Source organism: Fukomys damarensis, unplaced genomic scaffold, assembly GCF_012274545.1.
Source record: "Fukomys damarensis isolate Sample0158 unplaced genomic scaffold, DMR_v1.0_HiC HiC_scaffold_39, whole genome shotgun sequence".
Taxonomy (NCBI): Eukaryota; Metazoa; Chordata; class Mammalia; order Rodentia; family Bathyergidae; genus Fukomys; species Fukomys damarensis.
Window position 1 is genome coordinate 24,040,971 of NW_022900951.1, and position 17,413 is coordinate 24,058,383.

Consider the following 17,413-nt stretch of genomic DNA (forward strand, 5'->3'; position numbering starts at 1 on the left):
GTAGCAATATAGGTGAATTTGGAGGACATTATGCTAAGTGAAATAAGCCAGCATGGAAGGAAAGTACTGTGTGATCTTTCTTACATGAGGACTCTAAAGAACTTAAACTTGTTGCTTTTCTTTTTAGGGAAGAGTAAACAAGTCTAGAAAGAATTGGGTAGGTACATGGGATCAGCAAATGCAATGATCCACAGTTAAACAGGAAATGTTTTTAGTTGAGGTCTGCTGACCTTCTGGGAAAAGAGGTGATATTGTTCCATAATGTAATTCTTTCTTTCCTCACCTAAAGGGTGAGTAGAAGTTCAAAGGCCTAGGGAAAGATGAATGCTCTCTAATATTTAATTACTTTAGTAGTCATTCGTCCGGATTGGTTACTAGGGAAAAACCATTCAGATAGTTATTTCTGAGACAAAGAGTGGGAATTTTGAAAGTGTATATCTGGCTTTTCCATAAGAACAAGAGAGCATTTGTGAACTTTACTAAGAAAGGGATATGATAAGTCTATGCAATAGTCCATTTCCCCAAACAAAAAAGGGTGAAGAATTTTTAAACTATTGCTATCTCCAGGAACACAGGGCTCAGGTAAAGTTCAACACTATTAGTAGCATAGCAGAAGCCATACAGGTTTGTTAAACAAAGCATTGGCTTACAATCTTAGTACTCTATCCTACTGGTTGTTAGACTCTACCCAATGCACTTGACATTTTTGAGCCTCAGGCTCATGAGACATCATAATACATGTTAAGTTAATCGCATAATTGTTGTATCAAATGAGAAAAAAAAGTACATTTTAACAAGTTAAATAAAGTTGCTCCTATTAAGTAGTGCCTTTACAGGATAATTGCGTCATGGTTATCATATGTCCACAAAACATAATTTCTCTTTCATTCAAATTTTATACTGCTAATATGAAAACAAATACAGGTTATTACATACTACCAGCGTTTTAGTTCCCAGTTTATATTTGTTGACTATGCAGAGAAACTTCTAGTAGAAACAGTTTTTACATAAATGCCCATTTATTTAGATATCACATTTTTAGCATTTATGGAGAGAAAATTCCCTATATACACAAAGCAAAGTTGAACTTAATGTCTCATTGATTTGGGAAGAAACTCTACTTGCAATTTTAACATGTTTTTTACCCTGTGATGAATTATTGGAAAATTTTCAGTAATATTTATAGCCAAACATATAAAAGGAAACAATATCACGATTTAGATTAAAATATTGATGAACATGATATAATTAGACATAAAATTGATGCTTATGCAATTTTTAAAGTATAAATTAATTTGTTTCTCTGAACTACCAAAAATATATAGTCAGTATACTGAAAACTCACTGTGCTTCTACCTAAGGATGCATTTTAGTATATATCTAACATCATTTAATGCCTTCTTTTGTCACATCAGGAAGCTCCATTTCCAGGAACTGCATTTTGTTGAAATTTAGCAGAAAGAGAGCTCAAAAGTTAATGGGGGAAAAGGTTACAGATCATGTAAGCGTGACATTTCAGGGTGCTTCTGGTATTTACTACTGGATCAACTAGCCCCAGGATGCCACTTCTTTAGACTTCCTTAGATCTTGAGCAGTCAGCTCTTCTGAGAAAGATAGTCTATCTCTTAATCTGATAAATCATAGGCATTATCTAGTGCTGCCTTCTTCAACTCGGTTCCAAGAAATGACAAACTATTATATTTCTATATCTTTTGTATATATGAGCCTTTGTGTTTTCTGACTGAAACTAAACATAATCACTGCTTCAAAAAATAAAAAATAAAAAGAAGGTTCAGGTCCCATCTGGACAATTCTCCTTTTCCATCACAGTTTCTATGGTTCATTATCACAGTCAGTTTCTTTAAAAATTCTCTGTATTCGTTTGCCGTCTTACTCCCTTAATTACTCTCACTTTGCACAATTCAACTCTCAGTCTTTTAACCTAAGCAGCTAAAAACTTCTGAGAAAAATAAAATCCACACAACTTTGCTGACCATTCCCACTTCAAATTCATATCATGCATCCAAGAAAGGGCAGTCAAACGTCATATATTTTCTTAGGAATTTTATTTTCCCACTTCCCAAAATGTCCAGTTTACAGATACGTCTCTCTATTAAACCTCCTACGTTCATATGCTAAGCCATTATCAGCTGCTGAAGTTGTCTCCTACTTCACGAATAAAAGAAAAAGCCATCAGATGATATCTCTGCCATCTTCTGCATTGCCTGACATCCTAGAAATGTCAGGGCTCACAAGGTGACAATAACCTCTGCTGCCATCCAAATTAATAACTTCCAGTTGAACAATGAGTGAAATCCCTTCTGTCTTGTTAAGAACAGATGCTTCCCTACTGGGTCATTCCATCTTCTGAAAATACACTTTGTTAATTTCTCCTTATAAATGAAGAATTCCCTCCCATATATCGTCTGTCAACACTATTTTTCTTTGTTCTTCTGCACATGATTATTCAAACGCACAGTGGCTTTGAACACTTCTACTTTGCTACCCCCATGGTACTCGTCCATCAAAACTATAATTATCAAAGTTCCTAACAGTTCACATATTGACTTGCCCAAAGTTTCTAATCTTATTCAACTTCTTAGTAGCCTTTAGTTATGTTAACCTGCTTAAAATAGAGCTAGCCTTCTTGGAACACTTCCCTCTGGCCTCCACTTTCCCAGATTTATTTCACTTTCACTACTCATTCTCCTTTCCTGGCTTCATGGGTTCTCTAGTTCCATATGATGGAATGGATCAGAGCACAGTCCTGTTTATGCTAGCTTCATAGTCCAGTGTTTCTCAAGCCTAGCTGCTTTTTCACATCACTTAGAAGCTCTTTAAAAAGAGAAATACCTGGACAATGCTCTCAAAAATTCTAACTTAATTGTCCTGGGACAGATTGTGGCTTCTCTTATTTTTAAAAAGCTTCCTATTTTTGAATAGGGTCTTTATATTTGGGGTCTGATTTTTTTGAGTTCTTTATGTAGTCCAGGTAATAGTCCTTTGTCTGAGGAGCCGCTGGTAAAACTTTTTTTCCTGTAGACAACTGTAGGTTGTCTCTTAGTTCTGTTGATGGTTTCACTTGCAGGGCAGAAGCCTTTTAATAAGTTGAGATCAATTGGAGACTGGAGAAAGAACATGTGCTTTTTCTATAAAATGGAGTACTACTCAGCCTTAAAGAATGAAAAACTTAGAGTCATTTGTAGGAAAATGGATGCATATTGAGGCCATACTCTTAAGTGAAATAAATAGGACACACATGTGTAAATACTGAATAGTTTCTCTGGTGTGCAAAACTAAAATTGTAAATAAGATCCAAATTGTATAACTGATAATATGAAATAGGAAGAAAAGGGCTGAAGGTGTAGGGGAAGTGGGGAGGATAGGGGAAAGGAAATAAGGGAAAAGAAAAAAGTGTGAGAAAAGGAAAAAAAGTGGAAAGAAAGTCTTTGTAAATACGGGAGGGTGGAGAAGGTAAAGTGAGGGCAGGGGTTTGGGTGAAAAAATGAGAACCAAGACCTGTCATGTAAAGGTACAAGATCACAATGATGAATGTAACTGTACTGTATATCTACAATGTACCAATAAACTCAATGAAAAAAAAAACTTTCTAGATTAGTTCAAAATGCAAGCAGGATTTAGGAATTCTAGAAGTTATTCAGGTCCATAGCTTCATATACTGATTAAATGTTGATGATACCAAATATCACTAGTCTGAAACTTTTGTTTTGCACTGGGAGTCAAACTCAGAATCTTGCCCTTCCCAGGCAGGCGTGGTGCCACTGAGCGACATCCCTGGCCCCTGAAACTTTGTCTTTCTACCTATATGATATTGACACTTTGACATAAAGCAATTCATAAGGAATATATTCACAGTAGAATTTGATATCTGTCTTTACTACAGTTCCATCAATATATTAAATATAATCGACTTCCTATAAAAATTTATCTCAAATATATACTATTCATCCATTTCTGATATCATTTCATTAATACCAGCTTCCTTGATGTCATTCCTTGACTGATGTAAAAGTCTATTAGTTTCATTGTTTTCATATCCCTTCTCTCCACTCTGCTTATAGTAAATAGACCTTTGTCAGAGTAAATGAAATCATATTTCTATTGTTTTAATGGCCTCTAATTATCTGATCTTGTTCTTAAAATACAAACTTCTTTCATTACCATTTCCAATGTCCTGTATGATCTGTTCTAGGGTGCTTCCCAAAGCAATTTTCATATGGCATTTTCAATTTCTCAAAATACTCCAAACTTACTACTTTCTCTTCTGAAAATATTTAATATTCTTTCTTGTCTTGAGACTTTTACACTTGGAATTACCTCTGCTACCAGTTAACCCTTTCCACTACTATCCTTTGTGCTTCATCTGTCTGCTATTTGGCCAAATGTAACTTCCTAAAAGAGAGAACTGCCTTCTTAGCACTCCCTCTGTGTCAAATTGTATGAGTTCAAATCATTTCTTAATACTAAAATCTTGGAAGAACTACATAAATAATCTGTAACTCATATCTGCATGTGCAAAACTAAGATGACAAAAATACTAACATGAAGTTGCTAAAGTAAGCCAATGAATGTAAAAGGTAAACAGGAGAGAAGTACTGAGTGTATGTGTCCAATAAATGTTAACTATTATTTTAATTATCTGGTTCTCCTATGTAAAGCAAGGTTTATGGTCCATCATCCTGAATTTTTTGTCTCCAAACATATATCATCTATTTTTTTCTGAATTCATTCTTTAATTTATATTTATTTTGTTTTCTGTCTTCCCAATTCTCATTTTTCTTCTTGCTTTCTTTCTTTTTTTTTCTTTCTTTTTGCCAGGAATCAAACTCAGGACCTTGCACTTGTGAGGTAGACAAGGTGCCACTGAATTAAATCCCTGGCCCTCTTCCCAATTCTTACCCATGGTACAACCAAGGCACCACTAGAATTTAAATCCCATGAAGTTAAGGACCTTTTTGACTTGCTCAGCATAGATTACAGAGAATATAATGCAAAACCTGCACATAGTAGGTCTCTAAAATATTTAATAAATTAATAGATATTCATAGAGTGTACCCTTGATTTATAAACTCAATTTGTTCACAGGGCTGGCTGTAACTGAAGTTGGTCAATTGCCTTAAAAATCTCACGCTTTCTTCCAGGTAGATCTCAGATCTCTTAGACACTGGCCCAGGATTTCTCAATTAATCCTACGTAGGAAAGGATGTTGAAATGTTTCTTCCAGAACTCTAAGGTTAAATCTGTACCTAAGACCATCTGGAAGTACATGCAGCTGACATTCAGGTCATAGTAAGTTAAAACTAAAATTGTGGCCATAACTCAAGTGGTTTTTATGTTAGGTCAGTAATAACTTTAAGGTCCACTGTATAAATGTAGTGGTTTTAATTTATATTCTTTGAAATAGAGAAGTGTATAGGTATGAAATGAGTTTATATTAATGAGTATGTACATCCTGAAGACCAATAGCTATTTTTAGTGTAAACATGTATGCCTTATTCTAAGAAAAGGCTTTGGATAAGTCAGAAGTGGAAAAGAACATATCTCATTACGAAGCAAGTTTTTAAGATGTTTGTTGGACAATTTCTACAATCATGATTAATCAAGTGTACTTTATATCATACTGAAATAAATGCAGTTTCTGGTCATCAAAATTAAATGTTGTAATAGTTTTATCTAAACATAAGAGATCCATTCGTTTGGATGCAAATTATATATATGTTAAACCAAATTCAGAATAATTTCATTTGAAAAGAAGAACTTACAGATTTTCTTCTTTCTAATTTCAACAAAAATAAACCTTCAAATTTCTTTATATGCATTTTAAATAATGTAAAACAAAGTCTTTGTAAATAGGGAAGGGTGAAGGAGGTTGAACAGAGGGCAGGGGTATAGGTCAAAAATAAGAACAAAGCTATATCATGTAAAGGTACAAGATCCCAATGATAAATGTTAACTATATTGTTTGCTTTAAATGTACTGATAAACTTAATGGGAAAAAATTTAAAAAATAATTTATCTTGATTACTACAACTTCATCCTCATAAACCATATTTTTTCTGCCTAGAAAAGAAAATGAATAGCATAAGACAAGTTCAAAAGCTCTCCACAGATTACAAATCAGTCATGCTAAAGGGGCCTCACATTTCATAAATGAGTTTTCAAGAGACAGCGTATTCTTCATATTCTACCTTTTAGTTTGAGTAGATTCTAAAAAAATCATATGGGAATTTCAATGGCAAATGTGCCTTTTATTACCTTGTACAAATCCCATTGGTCCATTCCAAAACATCATTCTATATTTTTATTGAACTTGAAAAAGTGAAATGAAACAGAATAAAAAATTCTTTGTTGCAAAGCTAATACTTCAAAAACTGGGCTTATAAACTGTCACCACAGCTCAGCTTTGACACTAATGAATCTCTGCTATGCTCAGTTCATTCTTTGTGTAATAATGTTGAATGGAGAAGTCTTGGATGCTCATTTATTTGAATCACAATAGCTGCCTAAGAAAACTCTAAGAAAAGGTAAATTGATGCATGAGTTTTGTGTTTCCATATTGTTTTCTTGGATTCCCAGTGCTCTAATGATTTCTGCCAGGAGGAAAGAACAAAATGAGTTTGAATCATATTGTAGATTTCATTTCATTTCAAGGACTTGTCAACTCACTAAAAAGAATGCTGACCTACCTTATCATTAGTTTTGTAATTTTAATGAGGATTGAAAGATGAATTAGTCATCTATGAATTAATTTTAAGTGATTTTTTTGGCATTAAGATTGTTTTGAAGACTTTTAGTAGTGATTGTAGGTGCAAACACAAGACTTTGCTGTTCTACATTGGTGATAATTAGAGAACAAATTTGAGTATTAATTGTCCAACAGTATCAATTAAAGGTTATTTTGTGTGAACTCACATTAAAGTAATTTTAACTGGATTACTTTTAAGCACAAGTTTCAGAAGGGAAAATAGCTTTTTAACATAATTAAAATTTTTCATTTGTCTAGAAAATATTTGCAAAGTAAAAAACTACTCATATTCACCTGATTCTCTATAATATGTTAACAATCAAGATTCTTACCTAGGGCCGGGGATTTAGCTCAGCGGTTCGGTGGACTGCCTTGTAAGCACAAGGACCCGAGTTCAATCCCCGTACCAAAAAAAAAAAAAAAAAAAAGATTCTTAACTATGACTTTTTCTACCTACTTTTCAGAAAATATATACTTGCATTTCAATATTAATATTTCACAGTCTTGGTCTGTAGTATGGCTTCAGTGGAAATAGATAAGATGTAAGAATGTTAAAACACACATCCTGACTCTCCAAAATTAGCTACATTTTCACCTCATCTGAAAGAGCAAAAGTAGTTATTTATTTGAACGCCCTTCAAAAGGAACTTGGTTATTTGCATATATTGCCCATTAGAAATAGGAATGTCATTATCACTATCTTATCAAAGGTACATTTGTCAGTTTAGCTAGTTTCATAATCCACGGAATCAATTCAAAATTTCCACCTTGGTCATTTTAGGCTGATATGATAAAATATGATAAACTGGGTGGCTTATAAAACACATAAATTTATCTCTTATGGTTCTGAAAGATAAAAACTTCACAATTAAGATAAAGGCATAGTCCGTGTCTGGTGAGGGCCAGCTTTCTGATAGATGATACCTTCTTGCTGTAGCTTCATGGGCAAAAGACTTCTTTACAAGGGCCTGGTCCCGCTCAAGGGGGCACCACCCTCATGATTTAATCACCTCCCTCCTGCAAGACCCACAGACTTCAATATTAGGATCAACACATAAAATTTGGAGAAGCACAAACACTTATTCCATTGCACATGCAAATTAGGAGAGCACGCAGGAAGGTCTATTTGTGCCTAGTTCAGTCACTGCATTTAGATTTAAGAAAAAAAGAATAATAGCATATTCTAAGCTAGGCTAATATATATTGGAGAGATTTATAAGGTCCTTTCTGTGGCATAGTTGGAGAAGCCAGTCACCAAATACTCAGTGACTGACTTCTCATAGGCTCAGGAGTTAGAAAATAAAAAGTAGTGGAAAAAATTGGGTGAGAGAAGGGAATAAAAAAATTTTTAGGGACGGGGATTTAGCTCAGCGGTTCGGTGGCCTGCCTTGCCAGCGCAAGGACCTGAGTTCAATCCCCGGTACAAAAAAAAAAAATTAAATGGAGACGTAAAGAAGTGCTATGTCATAGGAATTTTACTTCTCTGAAATTCTGCCACATTTCTTAGGAATATTTGCATACACATATCTTGCTAAGATGAATTTTTTCCCATTAAGTTTATTGGTACATTTAAAGCAAAAAATACAGTTACATTTATCATTGGGATCATATACCTTTACATGATATATCTTGGTTCTCATTTTTGTCCCATACCCTTGCCCTTCCTTCACCCCCTGAACCCTTAGGAGATGAATTTTTAATGAAGTAAAGTGATTCACAAAATTTTGAAGCTGTGCTAGAATAATGTTTTCCAATATTTAGTCTCTGCACTTCTGAAATTATCTCTTCAGTAATCAAATCCTAAAATGATCCTTGTTTTAAATAGGGAGCATAAATAAATAAATAAATAAATAAATAGGGAGCCAAAAATTAACTTTGTTTTTAAAAGTAAATATCTGAACAATCAAAAAGGTAAGAAACAAGTGCTATGGTGGATATTCAGCCAGTATAAGGGATCCTGAATTTTATGGATGGATTATTTTCAAACTCTAAACTTCTATTCTCAAAATCCAGTGAAGTGCTGAGATCCCTCCATACAATTGTACCAGTGTTTATCTGGCTTGTCATAGCCATTAGTGTTTGTTTTATATAGTTGAGAGTGCCAGCATTTGGTGCATGTATATTTATGGTTATCAACTCATCCTCTTGGATTACTAATTTAACAAGTATGTTTTGACCTTCTTTTTCTCTTTTTATCAATCTTGGCTAGAAATCCACTTTGTCTACAAATAGAATATCTACTCCTGCTTTGTTCCAGGTTCTTGCTGAATGGAACTTTGTTTTCCATCCTTTGACTTTTAGTGAATGAATTTCTTTTTGAGTTAAATGTGTTTCTTGATCCATTCTTCCAACCTGTTTCTTTTGATCAGTGAATTGACATCATTCATGTTGATGGATATAACTGACAGATACTGAATTATTGCTGTCACTGAATTATTTTCCTGTACTTGATTCTTGCTTTACCTTCTATTTAATTGTCTTCCTATCTGGTGGATTCATTCTATTACAATTATTGCAATTGGTGTCTTCATTGTCTCTTTCTAGAATATCCACCACAAATTTTTGAAATGCTTGTTTTGTGGTAATGAATTTCTTCAAGTGCTCTTTATCACGGGAATATTTTATTTCTCCATAAATTTTGAAAGATAATTTTGTAGGATGCAACAGTCTGGGCTGGAGTTTGTTTCCTTTCAGGGATTGAAATACTTCACTTCAAGCTCTCTTGGCTTAATGATTTGTGTTGAGAAGTATGCTGTGATTGTGGTGGGTTTTCCTTCATAGGTGATTATTTTTTTGTCTCAAAGCTTTTAATATTCTGTTCTTGTGTTGAATTTCTGTAATGTTGAATACTATATGCCTTGGTGTGGTGGTAGGTTTTTTCTGATCATGGCTAATTAGGTTTCTGTATGCGTTGCTTGCCTGTATATCAAATTCTTTTCCCTTGTTTGAGAGGTGTTCTGCTATTACTTCTGTGATCACATTTATTTTTTAATGTCCTTTTTGCTGTACTTTTTATTTTCATTATTTTCAAATGATATTTTATTATTGTTCTTTGCACTGTCTAATAGCTATTGGACTACTTTTTTGTGGTCCCTTACTATTTTTAAGAAGTCTTTCATTTGATGATTGCCAACTACAGCCCTGTTTTCTAGACTTGATATTCTATCTTCACTGTAGTTGATTCTCCTGCATGTGATTTCAATATAAATTTTAATCTCATAAGTATCTCTTTGAATCTGTTTTATGGCATCCAATTCTTTCTTATGTTGGGAATTGATGGTTGCCCTAAGGTCCTCTATTTATTTATTTTTAATCTGTAACTACTCTAGATTCACTAACCATTTCCTTCACTGTGATCATCATCTCTTCAGTTACCTGAGTGATTATTTCCACTTTGTTTTTGTTTAGGGACTTGTCTGCTTTGTTACTTCCACTGCTACCATTTTCTAAACTCAGCTGGGAGGGTTTTTATCTCTTCCACCTAAATGCCCTCTAGATTTGCACTGGGAAAATTGGGTGTTTGCTTCTGCATATTGCTTCTGTGGTTTTTAATTTTCTGTTGTTTTTGTTGTTGTTGTTGTTGTTGTTGTTGTATGTTTATTTTCCACATTGAAGCTTGTATGATGCCTATGGTAGGTAGTTTTATTACTAGTATCAAGAACTCATTAGATAATGACTACTTTTTCAGAGCTATCTTCTAGGCACAACTGGCTTTTGTCCGCTGAGTCTGTCCCAGGATCCTACCTCTTTTGTTTATTAGAGATAAAAATTACAGTCACTTTGGAGCAGCACCCAGTTCTTTGATACTGGGCTGTAGTATTGCTTACCAATGTCAGATAACCTGGATATTGGCATACAAGGAGGATCAGTTGATCACAACAGCTATGTCACCTTAATTTAATATAATCAGTAGTAATTATAATATCAAATCCAAAATGGAAAATAACAAAATATTAACTAATACTTTATCACCTTTAACCCTAGGTACAAGATTTATAGTTATATAACAATATATAAGGCAAATAAGAAATTGTATACAGTAACTATCCTTTGATGGAGCATTGTATCCTCTTTCACCATAAAGCAGTATTCAACCACAGTAAGATATAGTTAACTATGTATAGATTTATAATTATAAGTGATATTGGTGTGATAAGTATGAAGAAAAAAAGCAAAATAAATAGACTATGGAAAAAATATACAGTAGTAGATGTGAAGAATATGATACAATTGATGTAGGAAGTCCTGTTAAGGAGTGGAAGGAAATTAGCTGTATTAGATAACAGTAATAGAGATGACCACCTAAGAAAATGAATAACATGGAGAGGGAATTAAAATAGAAGAAAATTAAATAAGAAAAAAAAACATTAAGGGAACAAGCTGAAAGAGACAGTGAGAAAAGAAGGTAGAGAGAATAAAAGGAGGGCCTATTAAAACAAATAAATTAATATTAAAAGGGGGAAAAAGAAAATAGGTGGTGAAACTCTAACTTCCACCAAAAGAAAAAAAGTGAAAGTACCAATAATGGAAAATGAGTGAGAGAGAGAGAGTTTCTATATATTTCCAGAGGTATGTTTTCTTTGTTTCTATGTATTTTCAGAGGTATGTTTTCTTCCCAGGTGAGTAGTCTTTAATCTTTCAAGTCTCATTCCTCTTTTGCCCCTTGACAGTCTGTAAGTTTGTATGGAGGTTACTCAGTTCAAGTTCAGTCTCCTGTTTGTGGCAGTTGCTCAAGCTGGGTAACCAGATGAGGGAAGGTGTGAGGTCTTTTCTCTGAGGCTCGTGTTGTGGATTCCTTCTGGTTGGGGATGAACACTAGTTATTCAATGTATAGTCCATTGTCTATTGAACAGGCTCTTGCTATGTGATGTGGTACAGCTCTTATGGCCTCTCAGAACTGATTCTCAGTGCTGAGGATACTCAGAGGAGAAATAAATCAGCCCAGGACTAATGTGAGCAGATTTCTAGAAGCTCGGTGAGGATACAGAGCTCTGGATGGTGTTTCATGGGTGTCCAGAGTTCTGGGAAGAATAGTGAGCCATTAAACCTTGATGCTATCCAGGCAGAAGACTAGCCTATTGTGTTAGGCAGGGACTGTGTCTGGGGTTTGGCTGGATGCAGAATGGAGACTCTGCTGTGCCCATGGTGCTTGAAATACCCCTAAATAAGTCTCACTTGCCTGAGGAGTGGTGTTACATGTCAGACAGAGACTGGTGGGTCTAGGATAGGAGCAGAGCAGTAGAGCTTGGCGGTGGAGGCTCAAGCTAGTGCTGGGTGCTGAGTACAGACTCCAATCAGACCAGTGTTAGTTCTGCATGCCAGACGACTGCTTCAGTTTGGTTAGGATAAACTGCAGGCTCCCAGCAGTGACTCAGCTGTGCTCAGCGTCCATATTGAATACTCTCAAAACAGGCAGCTGTTGCTTGTTTAGCTGTGCTGAGACTGAGAACTAATGAGCTGGTGGAGGCGGGAGGGAGCAGCTCCCTGTTCACTCACCCCTGATGTGTGCCACCGAGAAATGCTGACAGGCTGCAATGTCCTCGGTTTGGAGAGGAGAAGATGAGATGAGGAGTCCATGCATCCCAGCTCTGTCCTGCATGGCTTGACTTTGCTGTGCTACTTGGATCCTGCCAACTATGTGGGAACTTCTCAAAATGGCAGTTTCTGCGTTGGGCTTGGGCTGAGGCCCCCTGTGGCATCCTGTCTACTGCTCTACCTTTTTAAAACTTCCATGTGTGTGTTTGGTTTGACCTACAAGTCTCTTCTTTCAAACAATTTTTTTTTGCATCAGGGTGTATGTGTAGGTCATTCTCTTTCATCTGATTACCTTTGTTTTTAGTTGACCTTCTCTGAGTCTCTCTGACATGACTAAAGCTTTGTTGTAATTCCTCTGTACACTTTAATAACTGTAAATGAAATGTTTTTGCATCCGAGCAGTTCTCCCCTCCCAAACTTATCACTATTGAGTCTTCTTTTAATGCTCATTCCTCATTTGTTGACTAAAAAATTAGTAAACCTTGTCAAAATCTATGAGACTTACAGAGAAAGACTAGTAGTATAAATACTAATCATTTATGAACTAATAAAATTAAAGTGAATTTTTTAAATGTCCAAAGAATATCCTTAGAAGTTAAGAAAGAAAATGGAAAGGAAAAACTTCAGACAGGATCAATAGTAATGAAATTAAAAACACAAACAAGACAAAAGAAACTAGAAAAATAAATTATTATAGGTAAAATCTCTAAAAGCCAAAATTAAATAAACCAACAAAAATGATAAAGAAATTTAAATGGGCAGAATTTGTCAAAATAATTTTTGAAGCAAGAAAAAATGAAAAGCCATTATATCTAAAATTAACAATGAAACTATGACAAAATTAAAGTAAACAAGGCCTTAAGATAACTATAATTTTATAACAGTTCCCTTCTTTTACAACAATTTTTAAAAATCTAGAGGAATTATACGATTCTTAAGAAAATACAGCATCAGCATTAGAAAGACCTATTGTTCGCATGTTAGTAATATGATTTTAAATCTACCATTAAAAGGGGCATCGGGATGTTGATTTTACATCTGAGACTTGAGCTTCTGAAGAATAAGCTATTTCAATATTTTTAAAAATATTTGTTCTTAGAAAAATTCTCAAAAGTTTTGAAGATGTATAACTTCACTAAGAAACTCTCTTAAAGATGATACAAAATGCAGAATATATTTGCTAAAATTCTGGAAGAAATAGTAATATGTAGAATAAACCAGTGTGTGAAAAGAAAGTCATATTATGACAAAGTATTGTTTGTTTCAGCAATCAATAATTCTATGTAATTTTGTTGCTATATTTTATCATATAACAGCTTAATATGACACATTTGCAGGTAGTTCTTTCACATTCTTCTCCCCCAAAATTAGCCATGAGGTTTTCAGTTAATTTCTTCTATACTCTTCAATGTTGACATTTTTATCTCCTTGAATTATGAATAACCTTTATGACATCTAACATGGTGAATACTTTTTAGAAGGCTTACAAATTTCTTTCCCCTAGTCTATCAGAGAAATCATTATCAAACTTCTACAGCCTTATAAAATGCATTTTTTTTTTTTGGTTTTTTGAGACAGGGTCTCACTATGTAGTTGAGACTGACCTGGAACTCACTATGTAGCTCAGGCTGGTCTTGAACTCACAGCGATCTTCCTGCCTCAGCCTTCCGCGTGCTGGGGTTACAGGCGTGAGCCACCATGCCCAGTTTAAAATGCATTTCTTATGGAAGAAGAATGTTAAAATGATTCCTTGATCCATAGGCTACAGAATGGTTATTTTGTTAGAAGACAAAAACAATGTTGACCTCACTTCATGTTTCCATCAGAGCTCTTGGGTGACAAGATGTGTAGTTAATGAGCAGGAACATTTTGAATGGATTCTTTTTTTTTTTTTTCCTGAGCAATAGGACTCAACATAGTGCTTAAAATATTTAGTAATCCATGTTGTAAAGAGATGTACTATCATCCAAGGTTTTTTCGTTCCATCTATAAAGCACAGACTGAGTGAATTTGGTATAATCCTTAAGTGTGCTAGGATTTTCAAAATGATAAATGAACATTGCCTTCCACTTACAGGCATCAGGTGCATTAGCCCCTAATGAGAGTGTCAGCCTGTTCTGTGAAGCTGTGAAGCCTGGCATTGATCTCTTCTCTCTAGCTGTGAAGTCCTGGAGAGAATCTTTCTCCAATATTAGGCTATTGCATCTACACTGAAAACCTTGTGTAATGTAGCCAAATCCATCAATTTTCTTAGCTAGATCTTCTGGATAACTTGCTGTAGCTTCTGCATCAGAAATTTCTACTTTGAATTGCACTTTAAATTACAGAGATCATTTCTTTTTCAAAATTTATGAACCAGCATTTGGTTGCCTTAGATATTTCTTCTACAGTTTCCTCATTCTCTCAGCCTTCACAGAATTGAAAGGAGTTGGTGCTTATTCTGGATTGAGCATTGATATAAGGGCATACTGTCTCTGCTTTGATCTCCTATTCAGACTTCAAAAACTCATGCCATATCAGCAACAAGGCTGTTTGCTTTACTATCATTCCTGTATTTGCTGTAATAGCACTTTTGATTTCCTTCAAGAATTTTTCCTTTGCATTAACAATTGCACTGTTGGGAGTAACTGGCCTGGCTTTTAGCCTCTCTTAGCTTTGGACATGCTTTCCTCACTACACTTTAACATTCCAATATTTTATTTTAAAGTGAGAGAAGTGTGACACATCCTTTAATTTAGAGGCCATTTTAGGAAATAGGGAGACCTGATAGGAGATTGGGGGGGGGCAGAGAAGAGCAGAGAAGAGAGGGAATGGCCAACTGGTAGCACAAGAAAATTTTAACATATTCATCAACATATCAAAAACTTAGCATATTTATCATATTCATTTTGACATCGTATGAGCATGTTGGATGACATTCCCAAATAATTACAATAATAACATCAAAAATTACTGACTATATATAAGTCAGACACACACACACACACACATGTATATATATATACACACACACACGCACACACAGATATAACCACAGTAAAACCTTTTTATTTTATTAATACATGTTTCCAGTACATAATGATTATGTTCAGTGTAGGGGATTGCTATATATACACAGCACATTTCAATTCTCTTCTTTTTTGTTTTTTGGTACCAGGGATTGAACCCAAGACCTTGCACTTACGTGGCAGATACAATGCCACTGAGCTAAAGCTCCCGCCCTTCAATTCTCTAATTTATCCCCTTTCCCTGCACCCCTTTTTGTTTTTCCAGTGGCAGATTCACTACATATTAGTTAAGGGAACAATTAAACAGGAAAAGTTAATTATAAATATATATGGACTAATATCAGCTAGCCAATTTCTTAAAAAAAACATTAATTGATGTGAAAAATGAAATAAACCTCAGTGCAACAGTAATAGGTGATATCAATAACTCTCTTTCACAAATGGACAGATGAACTAGACAGAAAAATCAACAAGGAAGTATCAGAGGTAAACCAAACCATTGACAAATAGACTTAATAGATATCTACCGAGTGTTCCATCCAACAACAGAATATAAATTCTTAGCAGAGCATGAGCTCTTCTTCAAAAATCGAACACAAGCTAGCCAATAAAGCATCACTAAGCAAATGCAAATGATTCAAAACTATCCCACACAGTTTGTCATATCATATAATGCAATGAAACTAGAAATCTATGGCAAAAGAAATCACAGAAACACAGGGAAATTAAACAATACTCTCTTGAATAATCAGTGCCTCACAGATGAAACTACGAAGAAATTATAAAACTTCTAGAATCAAAGGATAATGCTAATAGGACATACCAGAACCTATAGGATGAAATGAAAGCAGTCCTAGGAGGGAAATTTATAGCAGTGAATTCAGAATAACAGATATAGGTCAAATAAATAATCTAATGAAGGACCTCAAGGTGCTAGAAAAACAGGAACAATCCAACTTCAAAGCTAATATGAGGGAAGAAAAATAAACTGGGGTGAAAATCGACAAGTTTTCTATTACTTCTGATATTAATGATATTTTTCAAAAACATAAACTAATCCCTAAATTGTTTTGTTTTGGATATTTAAACGTAAGATACATCTACACATAAAATCAAAATGGGTTGATTATTCTAATCTTTAAAAAATATTTTCGTATTACATGTTTGTGGTACATAATGTTTTCATTCCTTGGGTGGAACTGAGATGGGCATATAACCATTCCCTCCCTTTTCCCTCCTTCCTCCATCTCTTGATTCCCTTCCCGTTCGCATGAGACCTGTCTTCCCATTATCTTTTATTTTGCTATGTATTTATACTTTGTGTTTCACATATGTGAGAAACCATCCTATATTTAAGCTTGTGCGCCTGATTTATTTCACATAATAATATAGACTCAAGGCATATCCACTTTTCTACAAGTGACTAAAGTTTGTGTTTCTTTACAGAAAAGTAGTATACCATTGTTCATAAGTATCATGTTTTCTTTATCCATTCATTTGTTGATGGGCATAAGTTATTATGAATTGTGCTGCTATAGATATTGGTATGAATGTACCATTGTAATATGGTGTTTTCAACTCTTTCTGGAAGATACCTATAAGGGGAAGAGATTGGATCAAATGGAATTTCTACTTTTAGACTTTTGATGAATCTTCATTGTGATGTCCATATGATTGTACGAGTTTACATTTCAACCAACAATGTGGAGGGCTTGCTTTTCCCCCGTAAACTTGCCAACGTTTGTTATTATTTTATTTTTTGTAGTGGTCATTCTTTCTGAGGTAAAATGGAATTGCAGTGTTGTTTTAATTTGCATTTCTCTAATGACAAATGATGTTGAGCGATTCTTCACATATGAATTGAGCATTTGTATTTCTTCTGCAAAGTGCCTATTCATTTCTCTTGCCGATTTTTTGAGTAGGTCATTATTTGGGGGTGTCTAAATTTTTGAGTTCTTCATATAATCCCCTGACTTAGGGATAGCTGGCAATTTTTTTTTCTATTCTATAAGTTTTCTTTTCTTTTTTGGTTGTTTCTTTTGCTAGGCAGAAGTTTTTAATTTGATATGATGCCACTTGTTGATTCTCAGTACTATTTACTGTG